This window comes from Oncorhynchus nerka, unplaced genomic scaffold (assembly GCF_034236695.1).
Source record: "Oncorhynchus nerka isolate Pitt River unplaced genomic scaffold, Oner_Uvic_2.0 unplaced_scaffold_1621, whole genome shotgun sequence".
NCBI classification, from domain to species: domain Eukaryota; kingdom Metazoa; phylum Chordata; class Actinopteri; order Salmoniformes; family Salmonidae; genus Oncorhynchus; species Oncorhynchus nerka.
The window spans coordinates 74,664-89,950 of NW_027039701.1; the positions used below are offsets into that span (position 1 = coordinate 74,664).

A 15,287-nucleotide genomic window follows, 5' to 3' on the forward strand; every position below is an offset into this window, starting at 1 on the left:
ACCACAGTCCCACCATGTTGTTGACGACCAGGTAGAGGTCAGGCTAGATGGGATGTCTCTCTCTGTTCCTGTGTGTTGTGTTTCTATGGTTACACTCCATTTGAGATGAGATGAGATGAGATGAGATGTGGTGTGGTGAGACTCTCTTAAGATGCTGGTTAGTTTAGCTATGGTTAACACACACACACACACACACACACACACACACACACACACACACACACACCATGTCTTTTACTTGAGGATGCTATAACACAGTAATGAGTGTAAAGCTGATGTGTGTCTCAGGGCGTGTGTGTGTGTCAGTGTGTGTGAGACCTCTGTGTCTCAGGGCGTGTGTGTGTGTGTCAGTGTGTGTGAGACCTCTGTGTCTCAGGGCGTGTGTGTGTGTGTCAGTGTGTGTGAGACATCTGTGTCTCAGGGCGTGTGTGTGTGTGTCAGTGTGTGTGAGACATCTGTGTCTCAGGGCGTGTGTGTCAGTGTGTGTGAGACATCTGTGTCTCAGGGAGTGTGTGTGTGTCAGTGTGTGTGAGACATCTGTGTCTCAGGGAGTGTGTGTGTGTCAGTGTGTGTGAGACATCTTTGTCTCAGGGAGTGTGTGTGTGTCAGTGTGTGTGAGACCTCTGTGTCTCAGGGTGTTCATGCCTGGTAGGCTGTGTGTGTGTGTGTTATGTAAAAGCAGGTCAGGTTCTAATAGGATCCTAGCCCAGGACAGCCCAGGACATTACTCAGGTGATCTATATATAGAGTGGTTCTCCCTGATGTCACCACAGCCTTCCTCTTGTTATCTAATCTACCTCACTAATCCCTGCCTGGCACTGATGTAACTACCGACCCTGACCCCGTTCACCAGCCAGGCTTCTAAACCTGTCCTAACCCTGCTCCACCCTGACCCCGTTCACCAGCCAGGCTTCTAAACCTGTCCTAACCCTGCTCCACCCTGACCCCGTTCACCAGCCAGGATTTTAAACCTGCCTGAACCCTGGTCCATGCTCATCCTCGGCTCCCAGTCCCACTCAGCCCTGTCCTTACTATAAGACCAACCCTTTACCATGCCCTGTTATAAACCAAACCTATACCATGCCCTGTTATAAACCAACCCTATTCCATGCCCTGTTATAAACCAACCCTATACCATACCCTATGTTATAAACCAACCCTATACCATACCCTGTGTTATAAGCCAACCCTATTCCATGCCCTGTGTTATAAACCAACCCTCTACCATGCCCTGTGTTATAAGCCAACCCTATTCCATGCCCTGTGTTATAAACCAACCCTCTACCATACCCTGTGTTATAAACCAACCCTATACCATACCCTGTGTTATAAACCAACCCTATACCATGCCCTGTGTTATAAACCAACCCTATTCCATGCCCTGTGTTATAAACCAACCATATTCCATGCCCTGTTATAATCCAACCCTCTACCATGCCCTGTGTTATAAACCAACCCTATACCATGCCCTGTTATAAACCAACCCTCTACCATGCCCTGTTATAAACCAACCCTATACCATGCCCTGTGTTATAAACCAACCCTATTCCATGCCCTATGTTATAAACCAGTCCTATACCATGCCCTGTTATAAACCAACCCTTTACCATGCCCTGTGTTATAAACCAGTCCTATTCCATGCCCTGTGTTATAAACCAGTCCTATACCATGCCCTGTGTTATAAACCAACCCTATACCATGCCCTGTGTTATAAACCAATCCTATACCATGCCCTGTGTTATAAACCAACCCTATACCATGCCCTGTGTTATAAACCAGTCCTTTACCATGCCCTGTGTTATAAACCAGTCCTTTACCATGCCCTGTTATAAACCAACCCTATACCATGCCCTGTTATAAACCAACCCTTTACCATGCCCTGTGTTATAAACCAACCCTATTCCATGCCCTGTGTTATAAACCAATCCTATACCATGCCCTGTGTTATAAACCAACCCTATACCATGCCCTGTGTTATAAACCAGTCCTATACCATGCCCTGTGTTATAAACCAACCCTCTACCATACCCTGTTATAAACCAACCCTATTCCATGCCCTGTTATAAACCAACCCTTTACCATGCCCTATGTTATAAATGAACCCTATTCCATGCCCTATGTTATAAACCAACCCTCTACCATGCCCTGTGTTATAAACCAACCCTCTACCATGCCCTGTGTTATAAACCAACCCTATACCATGCCCTGTGTTATAAACCAACCCTCTACCATGCCCTGTGTTATAAACCAACCCTCTACCATGCTCTGTGTTATAAACCAACCCTATTCCATGCCCTGTGTTATAAACCAACCCTCTACCATGCCCTGTGTTATAAACCAACCCTCTACCATGCCCTGTGTTATAAATCAACCCTATCCCATGCCCTGTGTTATAAACCAACCCTATTCCATGCCCTGTGTTATAAACCAACCCTATTCCATGCCCTGTGTTATAAACCAACCCTCTACCATGCCCTGTGTTATAAACCAACCCTATTCAATGCCCTGTGTTATAAACCAACCCTCTACCATGCCCTGTGTTATAAACCAACCCTCTACCATGCCCTGTGTTATAAACCAACCCTATTCAATGCACTGTGTTATAAACCAACCCTCTACCATGCCCTGTGTTATAAACCAACCCTCTACCATGCCCTGTGTTATAAACCAACCCTATTCCATGCCCTGTGTTATAAACCAACCCTATTCCATGCCCTGTGTTATAAACCAACCCTCTACCATGCCCTGTGTTATAAACCAACCCCTATTCAATGCCCTGTGTTATAAACCAACCCTCTACCATGCCCTGTGTTATAAACCAATCCTATACAATAACATTTCTGATTTTCCTGTTTATCTTTTTACAGCCCCAACAGAAAGATATCCAGCACTGCCTTTGGACGGTAAGTTACTGAGATCTTTTTACAACAGAAAGGTAGGAGGGAGAGGGACTGTACTGATGGATCAGGTCTACTGGGGTTATCTGATGGATCAGGTGGCTGGTAGAGGGAGGGACTGTACTGATGGATCAGGTGGCTGGTAGAGGGAGGAACTGTACTGTACTGATGGATCAGGTGGCTGGTAGAGGGAGAGACTGTACTGGGGTTATCTGATGGATAAGGTGGCTGGTAGAGGGAGGAACTGTACTGTACTGATGGATCAGGTGGCTGGTAGAGGGAGAGACTGTACTGTACTGATGGATCAGGTGGCTGGTAGAGGGGAGAGATGCTACTGGGGTTATCTGATGGATCAATTGGCTGTAGAGGAGGAACTTCTTCTGTGTACTGATGGATCAGGTGGCTGGTAGAGGGAGAGACTGGGTATCACTGATGGATCAGGTGGCTGGTAGAGGGAGAGACTGTACTGTACTGATGGATCAGGTGGCTGGTAGAGGGAGAGACTGTACTGTACTGATGGATCAGGTGGCTGGTAGAGGGAGAGACTGTACTGTACTGATGGATCAGGTGGCTGGTAGAGGGAGAGAGACTGTACTGTACTGATGGATCAGGTGGCTGGTAGGGGAGAGACTGTACTGTACTGATGGATCAGGTGGCTGTTAGAGGGAGAGATCAAAATGTGTACTGATGGATCAGATGGCTGGTAGAGGAGAGACTGTACTGTACTGATGGATCAGGTGGCTGGTAGAGGGAGAGACTGTACTGTACTGATGGATCAGGTGGCTGGGTAAAAGGGAGAGACTGTACTGTACTGATGGATCAGGTGGCTGGTAGAGAGAGAGACTGTACTGTACTGATGGATCAGGTGGCTGGTAGAGGGAGAGACTGCACTGTACTGATGGATCAGGTGGCTGGTAGAGGGAGAGACACTGTACTGATGGATCAGGTGGCTGGTAGAGGAGAGACTGTACTGTACTGATGGACAGGTGGCTGGTAAGGGAGGGACTGTACTGTATTGATGGATCAGGTGGCTGGTAGAGGGAGAGACTGTACTGTTACTGATGGATCAGGTGGCTGGTAGAGGGAGAGACTGTACTGTACTGATGGATCAGGTGGCTGGTAGAGGGAGAGACTGTACTGTACTGATGGATCAGGTGGCTGGTAGAGGAGAGACTGTACTGTACTGATGGATCAGGTGGCTGGTAGAGGGGAGACTGTACTGTACTGATGGATCAGGTGGCTGGTAGAGGTAGAGACTGTACTGTACTGATGGATCAGGTGGCTGGTAGGGGAGAGACTGTACTGTACTGATGGATCAGGTGGCTGGTAGAGGGAGAGACTGTACTGTACTGATGGATCAGGTGGCTGGTAGAGGGGAGACTGTACTGTACTGATGGATCAGGTGGCTGGTAGAGGGAGAGACTGTACTGTACTGATGGATCAGGTGGCTGGTAGAGGAGAGACTGTACTGTACTGATGGATCAGGTGGCTGGTAGAGGAGACTGTACTGTACTGATGGATCAGGTGGCTGGTAGAGGAGAGACTGTACTGTACTGATGGATCAGGTGGCTGGTAGAGGGAGAGACTGTACTGATGTTGGCTGGTAGCTGTTGATGTTCAGTTGTTTTAGTCTCTTATCTCCCTCTTAAACTTTGGGAAACATTTTAGATAAAAAATTAATCACACAGTTAATTACCCACCTCTTCATCTTTTTCCTCTCCTCCTCCCCCTCTTCCTCACCTTTCTACTCTCTTTCTCCTATTTTCCTCCTCGTCTCCTCTCCTCCTTCTTCCCTCTCCTCCTCCTCCTCTCCTCCCCCTCCTCTCTCCTTCCTCCTCTCCTCTTCCTCCCCCTCCCCCTCCCTCTCCTCTTCCTCCTCTCCTCCCCCTCCTCTCTCCTCCTTCTTCCTCCTCCTCTCTTCCTCCTCTTCCTCCTCCTCCCTCCTCCTCTCTTCCTCCTCCTCTCTTCTCCTCCTCTTCCTCCTTCCTCCTCCTCTCTCCTCTCTCTCCTCTCTCTTCCTCCCCTCTACAGTCAGTTGTTCCAACACAACCACAGTGCTTTTAGCAGCAGTCAGGGAAGCACAGAGGACCTGTTCAGAGACTCCATCGACTCTTGTGATGTGGACATTACTGAGAAGGTAAACACACACTGTACAGACACACTCAAGGAACCGTACCCCCCGAAACATACATTTTACTCTGTAAATGAACTGCTATGATTATTATTATCCCACAATTAAAAACACCTCTTTCATATAAGAGTTTTATTTCAGGCCTAACAGCCTACTCCATCCCCTGGACAGGACACTAGACTACCACAGGGCTTTACCCCCTGGACAGGACACTGGACTACCACAGGGCTTTACCCCCTGGACAGGACACTGGACTACCACAGGGCTTTACCCCCTGGCCAGGACACTGGACTACCACAGGGCTTTACCCCCTGGCCAGGACACTGGACTACCACAGGGCTTTACCCCCTGGACAGGACACTGGACTACCACAGGGCTTTACCCCCTGGACAGGACACTACACTACCACAGGGCTTTACCCCCTGGACAGGACACTACACTACCACAGGGCTTTACCCCCTGGACAGGACACTGGACTACCACAGGGCTTTACCCCCTGGACAGGACACTAGACTACCACAGGGCTTTACCCCCTGGACAGGACACTAGACTACCACAGGGCTTTACCCCCTGGACAGGACAGGACACTACACTACCACAGGGCTTTACCCCCTGGACAGGACACTAGACTACCACAGGGCTTTACCCCCTGGACAGGACAGGACACTACACTACCACAGGGCTTTACCCCCTGGACAGGACACTAGACTACCACAGGGCTTTACCTCTAGGACAGGACACTGGACTACCACAGGGCTTTATCCCCTGGACAGGACACTAGACTACCACAGGGCTTTACCCTTAGGACAGGACACTAGACTACCACAGGGCTTTACCCTTAGGACAGGACACTAGACTACCACAGGGCTTTACCCTTAGGACAGGACACTAGACTACCACAGGGCTTTACCCTTAGGACAGGACACTGGACTACCACAGGGCTTTACCCCCTGGACAGGACACTAGATTTATCCCCTGGACAGGACACTAGACTACCACAGGGCTTTACCCCCTGGACAGGACACTAGACTACCACAGGGCTTTACCCCCTGGACGGGACACTGGACTACCACAGGGCTTTACCCCCTGGACGGGACACTAGACTACCACAGGGCTTTACCCCCTGGACGGGACACTAGACTACCACAGGGCTTTACCCCCTGGACGGGACACTGGACTACCACAGGGCTTTACCCCCTGGACGGGACACTGGACTACCACAGGGCTTTACCCCCTGGACGGGACACTGGACTACCACAGGGCTTTACCCCCTGGACAGGACACTAGACTACCACAGGGCTTTACCCCCTGGACAGGACACTAGACTACCACAGGGATTTACCCCCTGGACAGGACACTGGACTACCACAGGGCTTTACCCCCTGGACAGGACACTGGACTACCACAGGGCTTTACCCCCTGGACAGGACACTGGACTACCACAGGGCTGTACCCCCTGGACAGGACACTGGACTACCACAGGGCTTTACCCCCTGGACAGGACACTGGACTACCACAGGGCTTTACCCCCTGGACAGGACACTGGACCCACAGGGCTTTACCCCTGGACAGGACACTAGACTACCACAGGGCTTTACCCCCTGGACAGGACACTAGACTACCACAGGGCTTTACCCCCTGGACAGGACACTAGACTACCACAGGGCTTTACCCCCTGGACAGGACACTAGACTATCACAGGGCTTTACCCACTGGACAGGACACTGGACTACCACAGGGCTTTACCTCTAGGACAGGACACTAGACTACCACAGGGCTTTACCCCCTGGACAGGACACTAGACTTCCACAGGGCTTTACCTCTAGGACAGGACACTAGACTACCAGGGCTTTACCCCTGGACAGGACACTAGACTTTACCCCTGGACAGGACACTAGGGGCTTTACCCCCTGGACAGGACACTGGACTACCACAGGGCTTTACCTCTAGGACAGGACACTAGACTTCCACAGGGCTTTACCCCCTGGACAGGACACTAGACTACCACAGGGCTTTACCCCCTGGACAGGACACTAGACTACCACAGGGCTTTACCCCCTGGACGGGACACTAGACTACCACAGGGCTTTACCTCTAGGACAGGACACAGGGCTTTACCCCCTGGACAGGACACTAGACTACCACAGGGCTTTACCCCCTGGACAGGACACTAGACTACCACAGGGCTTTACCCCCTGGACAGGACACTAGACTACCACAGGGCTTTACCCACTGGACAGGACACTGGACTACCACAGGGCTTTACCTCTAGGACAGGACACTAGACTTCCACAGGGCTTTACCCCCTGGACAGGACACTAGACTACCACAGGGCTTTACCCCCTGGACAGGACACTAGACTACCACAGGGCTTTACCTCTAGGACAGGACACTAGACTACCACAGGGCTTTACCCCCTGGACAGGACACTAGACTACCACAGGGCTTTACCCCCTGGACAGGACACTAGACTACCACAGGGCTTTACCCCCTGGACAGGACACTAGACTACCACAGGGCTTTACCCCCTGGACGGGACACTAGACTACCACAGGGCTTTACCCCCTGGACGGGACACTAGACTACCACAGGGCTTTTCCCCCTGGACGGGACACTAGACTACCACAGGGCTTTACCCCCTGGACGGGACACTAGACTACCACAGGGCTTTACCCCCTGGACGGGACACTAGACTACCACAGGGCTTTACCCCCTGGACAGGACACTAGACTATCACAGGGCTTTACCCACTGGACAGGACACTGGACTACCACAGGGCTTTACCTCTAGGACAGGACACTAGACTACCACAGGGCTTTACCCCCTGGACAGGACACTAGACTACCACAGGGCTTTACCTCTAGGACAGGACACTAGACTTCCACAGGGCTTTACCCCCTGGACAGGACACTAGACTACCACAGGGCTTTACCCCCTGGACAGGACACTAGACTACCACAGGGCTTTACCTCTAGGACAGGACACTAGACTACCACAGGGCTTTACCCCCTGGACAGGACACTAGACTACCACAGGGCTTTACCTCTAGGACAGGACACTAGACTACCACAGGGCTTTACCCCCTGGACAGGACACTAGACTACCACAGGGCTTTACCCCCTGGACAGGACACTAGACTACCACAGGGCTTTACCTCTAGGACAGGACACTAGACTACCACAGGGCTTTACCCCCTGGACAGGACACTAGACTACCACAGGGCTTTACCTCTAGGACAGGACACTAGACTACCACAGGGCTTTGGACAGGACACTAGACTACCACAGGGCTTTACCCCCTGGACAGGACACTAGACTACCACAGGGCTTTACCCCCTGGACGGGACACTAGACTACCACAGGGCTTTACCCCCTGGACGGGACACTAGACTACCACAGGGCTTTACCCCCTGGACGGGACACTAGTCTACCACAGGGCTTTACCCCCTGGACAGGACACTGGACTACCACAGGGCTTTACCCCTAGGACAGGACACTAGACTACCACAGGGCTTTACCCCCTGGACAGGACACTAGACTACCACAGGGCTTTACCCCCTGGACAGGACACTAGACTACCACAGGGCTTTACCTCTAGGACAGGACACTAGACTACCACAGGGCTTTACCTCTAGGACAGGACACTAGACTACCACAGGGCTTTACCCCAAATCCCCTCCTTGGCTGATTCGGGAGGCATCGGGTCGCGTTTCTTTGGTCTCACCTGAACCTATGTGTCTGTCCTCAGGTGAGTTACCTGGAGAAGAAGGTGACAGAGCTGGAGAATGACAGTCTGGCTAATGGAGACCTCAAGTGTAAACTCAAACAGGGCAACACACAGCTAGTACACAGGTGAGATATACTGTATACACACCAGACTTGGATTCAAATACTATAGTATGTCAAATATCTCAATTACTTTCACATCAATTTAAAGTAAGTATTCAGATATATTTTCAATATTGTAATATATACACTTGGAAAGTATATGATAGAATTTTCAGATACTTATTTCAAATACTATTTTCAAATACCTGGGTTAAATGCATAGGAGTGTATTTAAGTCGGTGTATTTTAGTATTTGAAATACAATTTTGCAGACTATTTAGTTTTTACAATAAGTATTCAAATACTCAAATAGAAGTACTTTTGTTTTGGGCTGTGTCTTTGAAAATGCAGTACTCAAATACACAGAAGTACTTTAAATATCAGATAACATGAGTGTAAACTTCAGAATAGAAAGACCGAACGAGATTCAATCAAAGACACGTCGTCGTTGACAAGTGACACTTGACATGTAAAGCTCATTTAGATATGAGATTAACAGCTGCAGTGTTTACCGTAACGTTCCATCTCTGCTAACGTCAAGGAAAATGTCCTTTTTAAAACGGTGCGTGGTTGATAGTGTCGACGACTTGCCTCTGAATCACTGTTTTTTTTTAAAGACTTGTAATTGATATGGATTACACTTGTGTAATGACGATGTTGTGCGTCTCTCTGTCTCCCAGGGTTCATGAGCTGGAGGAGCAGCTGAAGGACCAGGAGGGCAGAGCAGATCAGACCCTGGAGGAAGAGACACATAGACACAGAGACCTACTGCAAGATGGAGAGAGACAAGAACACGGACATAGAGCTGCTCGGTAACAGGTACACACAACACACTCTTGAGTTTTCTGGTACAACGGAACCAATGAAATAGTCCCAAAAGTCCAAGGGAAATGTAACGCGCACCTTAGGACCATATGAACACCTTAGTAACGCACAGGAACACCTTAGTAACGGCACAGGAACACCTTAGTAAAGCACAGGAACATCACCTTAGTAAATGCACAGGAACACCACCTTAGTAAAGCATAGGAACACCACCTTAGTAATGCACAGGAACACCACCTTAGTAACGCACAGGAACACCACCTTAGTAACGCACAGGAACACCACCTTAGTAACGCACAGGAACATCATCTTAGTAACGACAGGAACACCACCTTAGTAAATTTTAGGAACACCACCTTAATAACGCACAGGAACATCATCTTAGTACCCATACAGGAAACACCTTAGTAACGCAGGAACACCACCTTAGTAACGCACAGGAACACCACCTTAGTAACGCACAGGAACACCACCTTAGTAACGCACAGGAACACCACCTTAGTAATGACAGCACAGGTAACGTGACAGGAACCACCTTAGTAACGCACAGAACACCACCTTAGTAACGCACAGGAACACCACCTTAGTAGCTTTGGAACACCACCTTAGTAACGCACAGGAACACCACCTTAGTAACGTACAGGAACACCACCTTAGTAGCGCACAGGAACACCACCTTAGTAACGCACAGGAACACCACCTTAGTAACGCACAGGAACACCTTTAGTAACGCACAGGAACACCTTTAGTAACGCACAAGAACACCTTAGTAACGCACAGGAACACCTTAGTAACGCACAGGAACACCACCTTAGTAACGCATAGGAACACCTTTAGTAACGCACAGGAACACCTTTAGTAACGCACAGGAACACCTTTAGTAACGCACAGGAACACCTTAGTAACGCACAGGAACACCACCTTAGTAACGCATAGGAACACCTTTAGTAACGCACAGGAACACCTTTAGTAACGCACAAGAACACCTTTAGTAACGCACAGGAACACTTTTAGTAACGCACAGGAACACCTTAGTAACGCACAGGAACACCTTAGTAATGCACAGGAACACCATTAATAACGCACAGGAACACCTTAGTAATGCACAGGAACACTTTTAGTAACGCACAGGAACACCTTAGTAACGCACAGGAACACTTTTAGTAACGCACAGGAACACCTTAGTAACGCACAGGAACACCTTAGTAACGCACAGGAACACTTTTAGTAACGCACAGGAACACCTTAGTAATGCACAGGAACACTTTTAGTAATGCACAGGAACACCTTAGTAACGCACAGGAACACTTTTAGTAACGCACAGGAACACCTTAGTAACGCACAGGAACACCTTAGTAACGCACAGGAACACCTTAGTAATGCACAGGAACACCATTAATAATGCACAGGAACACTTTAGTAATGCTTACAGGAACACCTTAAGTAACGCACAGGAACACTTTTAGTAACGCACAGGAACACCTTAGTAACGCACAGGAACACCTTAGTAACGCACAGGAACACCTTAGTAACGCACAGGAACACCTTAGTAACGCACAGGAACACCTTAGTAATGCACAGGAACACCTTAGTAATGCACAGGAACACTTTTAGTAACGCACAGGAACACCTTAGTAATGCACAGGAACACCTTAGTAACGCACAGGAACACCTTAGTAACGCGCAGGAACACGTTTAGTAACACACAGGAACACCTTAGTAACGCACAGGAACACCTTTAGTAATGCACAGGAACACTTTAGTAATGCACAGGAACACTTTAGTAATGCACAGGAACACTTTAGTAATGCACAGGAACACCTTTAGTAATGCACAGGAACACCTTTAGTAATGCACAGGAACACTTTTAGTAATGCACAGGAACACTTTAGTAACGCACAGGAACACCTTTAGTAACGCACAGGAACACCTTAGTAACGCACAGGAACACCTTAGTAACGCACAGGAACATCACCTTAGTAACGCACAGGAACATCACCTTAGTAACGCACAGGAACATCACCTTAGTAACGCACAGGAACACCACCTTAGTAACGCACAGGAACACCACCTTAGTAACGCACAGGAACATCATCTTAGTAACGCACAGGAACACCACCTTAGTAACGCACAGGAACACCACCTTAGTAACGCTGGCACCTAGGACGACACCACCTTAGTAACGCACAGGAACACCACCTTAGTAACGCACAGGAACACCACCTTAATGCTTGCACAGGAACACCACCTTAGTAACGCACAGGAACACCACCTTAGTAGCGCACAGGAACACCACCTTAGTAACGCATGGGAACACCTTTAATAACGCACAGGAACACACTTAGTAGCAGCACAGGAACACCTTAGTAACGCACAGGAACACCACCCTTAGTAACGCATAGGAACACCTTTAGTAACGCACAGGAACACCTTTAGTAGCATGCGAACACCTTTAGTAGCACGGGAACACCTTTAGTAGCTGCACAGGAACACCTTAGTAACGCACAGGAACACCTTAGTAATGCCTGTGTGAGACACCTTTAACGCCTTAGCAACAGCACAGGAACACCTTTAATGCTTTAGGAACACTTGTTAGTAGCAGCACGGAACACCTTAGTAACGCACAGGAACACACTTCAATAGCATGCAGGAACACCTTAGTAACGCACAGGAACACCTTAATAGCTTGTACAGGAACACCTTACCTTGAATGCCTGCACTTAGGAACACCTTAAGTAGCATGCACAGGAACACCTTTAATCCTAGTAACGCACAGGAACACCTTAGTAATGCACAGGAACACTTTTAGTAACGCACAGGAACACCTTAGTAATGCACAGGAACACTTTTAGTAACGCACAGGAACACCTTTAGTAATGACACCTTATGACAGGAACACCTTAGTAACGCACAGGAACACCTTAGTAACGCACAGGAACACCTTAGTAACGCACAGGAACACTTTTAGTAACGCACAGGAACACCTTAGTAATGCACAGGAACACTTTTAAGTGAACACCTTATGCACAGGAACACCTTAGTAGCGCACAGGAACACTTTTAGTAGCACAGGAACACCTTAGTAATGCACAGGAACACTTTTAGTAACGCACAGGAACACCTTAGTAACGCACAGGAACACTTTTAGTAACGCACAGGAACACCTTAGTAATGCACAGGAACACCTTTAGTAGCACAGGAACACCTTAGTAACGCACAGGAACACCTTAATAGTAACGCACAGGAACACACGTTTAGTAACGCACAGGAACACCTTAGTAACGCACAGGAACACCTTTAGTAATGCACAGGAACACCTTTAGTAATGCACAGGAACACTTTAGTAATGCATACAGGAACACTTTAGTAATGCACAGGAACACCTTTAGTAATGCACAGGAACACTTTTAGTAATGCACAGGAACACTTTTAGTAGCACGCTACAGGAACACCTTTAGTAACTGCACAGGAACACCTTAGTAACGCACAGGAACACCTTAGTAACGCACAGGAACACCTTAGTAACGAACAGCTGTAAATTGGTAATAGAAATGGTAGATATCTGGGTAACTGTTTTCTCTATAGAGTTCAGCAGCTGGAGGAGGAGAATGGGGAGATGAAACTGAACGTGTGTAAACTGAAGTCTCAGACTGAGAAACTAGACCAGGTGGGTGGTCATAAAGTCTGTCTGTCTGTCTGCCTGTCTGTCTGTCTGTCTGCCTGTCTGCCTGTCTGTCTGTCTATCTGCCTGTCTGTCTGCCTGTCTGTCAATGGATAACTCTCCCCCATCTCTCTCTCTCTCCCCCATCTCTCTCTCTCCCCCATCTCTCTCTCTCCCCCATCTCTCTCTCTCTCTCTCCCCCATCTCTCTCTCTCTCCCCCATCTCTCTCCCCTCTCTCTCTCTCTCTCTCTCTCTCCCATCTCTCTATCTCTCTCCTCTCCCTCTCTCCCCCTCTCTCTCTCCCCCATCTCTCTCTCTCCCCTCTCCCCCATCTCTCTCTCTCCCCTCTCCCCATCTCTCCCTCTCTCCCCCATCTCTCTCCCCTCTCCCCCATCTCTCTCTCTCTCTCTCTCTCTCCCCCATCTCTCCCCCATCTCTCTCTCTCCCCATCTCTCTCTCTCCCCCATCTCCCTCTCTCCCCTCTCCCTCTCTCTCTCTTTCTCCTCTCTCTCTCCCCTCTCCCTCTTCTCCCCATCTCTCTCTCTCTTCCCTCTCTCCCCCTCTCCCTTTCTCCCCCTCTCCTTTCTCTCCTCTCCCACTCTCTCTCCCCCTCTCCCTCTCTCCCCCTCCCTCTCTCCCCCTCTCCTCCAGGAGAAATAGCGTATGACAGACCGGTTGGAGGACACCAGTCTGAGGCTGAAGGATGAGATGGACCTCTACAGGAAGATGATGGACAAGCTGTGGCAGAACAGACATGAATTCAGAAGGGAGAGGGCCATGCAAGAATACGGACACACACACACACACACACACAAATATATATTTTCCTCCATTCGATTCCTATTGCACTCAACTGCTTTAGTGACCATATTCACCATTTTCTATATTTTAACTTCTAACCACCTAGGAAACTACATTGATGTGAGGCAGACAACTCTCCTCTGTCCTCCCTCCCTCCGTCCCTCCCTCCGTCCCTCCCTCTGTCCCTCCCTCTCGTCCCTCCCTCTGTCCTCCCTCTGTCCCTCCCTCTGTCCCTCCCTCTGTCCCTCCCTCTCTCTCCTCCCCTCCATCTCTCCCTCCATCTCTCCCTCCATCTCTCCCTCCATCTCTCCCTCCATCTCTCCTCTCTCCCTCCCTCTCTCTCCCTCCATCTCTCCCTCCTTCCCTCCCTCTGTCCCTCCCTCTCCATCTCTCCCTCCATCTCTCCCTCCATCTCTCCCTCCATCTCTCCTCCCTCCATCTCTCCCCTTCCCTCCCTCTGTCCCTCCCTCTCCATCCTCTCCCTCCATCTCTCCCTCCATCTCTCCCTCCATCTCTCCCTCCATCTCTCCCTCCCTCTGTCCCCTTCCCTCCCTCTGTCCCTCTCTCCCTCCATCTCTCCCTCCTCTTCCATCTCTCCCTCCCTCTCTCTCCCTCCCTCTCTCTCCCTCTCCCTCCCTCTCTCTCCCTCCCTCTCCCCCTTCCTCCTCTGTCCCCTCCCTCTCCATCTCTCCCCCCACCCCCCTCCCTCCATCTTTGTAGTTGATAGAGGACCTGCGTCGGGAGTTGGAGCACCTGCAGCTGTTTAAGCTGGGTTCAGAGGCGGGGCAGAGGCGGGGCTATCAGAATACAACGCCAAGACACGGGAAATAGAGATGGAGCATGAGGTCAAGAGACTGAAACAGGTGAGGCTCACACACACACACACACATAGACACACACACACACATAGACACACACACACATAGACAGACACACACACACAGACACACACACACACACATAGCACACACACACACACACACACACATAGACACACACACACACACACACACACACACACACAACGTGTACACACACACACACACGCTGGACGTGTAGACACATACACACACACACACACCTACGCCATAGTTGGTCTAATACACGGCGCTGCACACGCATTACATTGCACGTGCCTTATTACG

The 15,287-nt window shown here is 49.6% G+C and overlaps 1 pseudogene; it reads left to right on the forward strand.

Moving 5' to 3' along the window:
- Window positions 1-15,005, forward strand: part of LOC115122467 (rab11 family-interacting protein 4A-like) — an 18,562-nt pseudogene extending 3,557 nt beyond the window's left edge.
- Window positions 15,006-15,287: the final 282 nt, after the last annotated feature.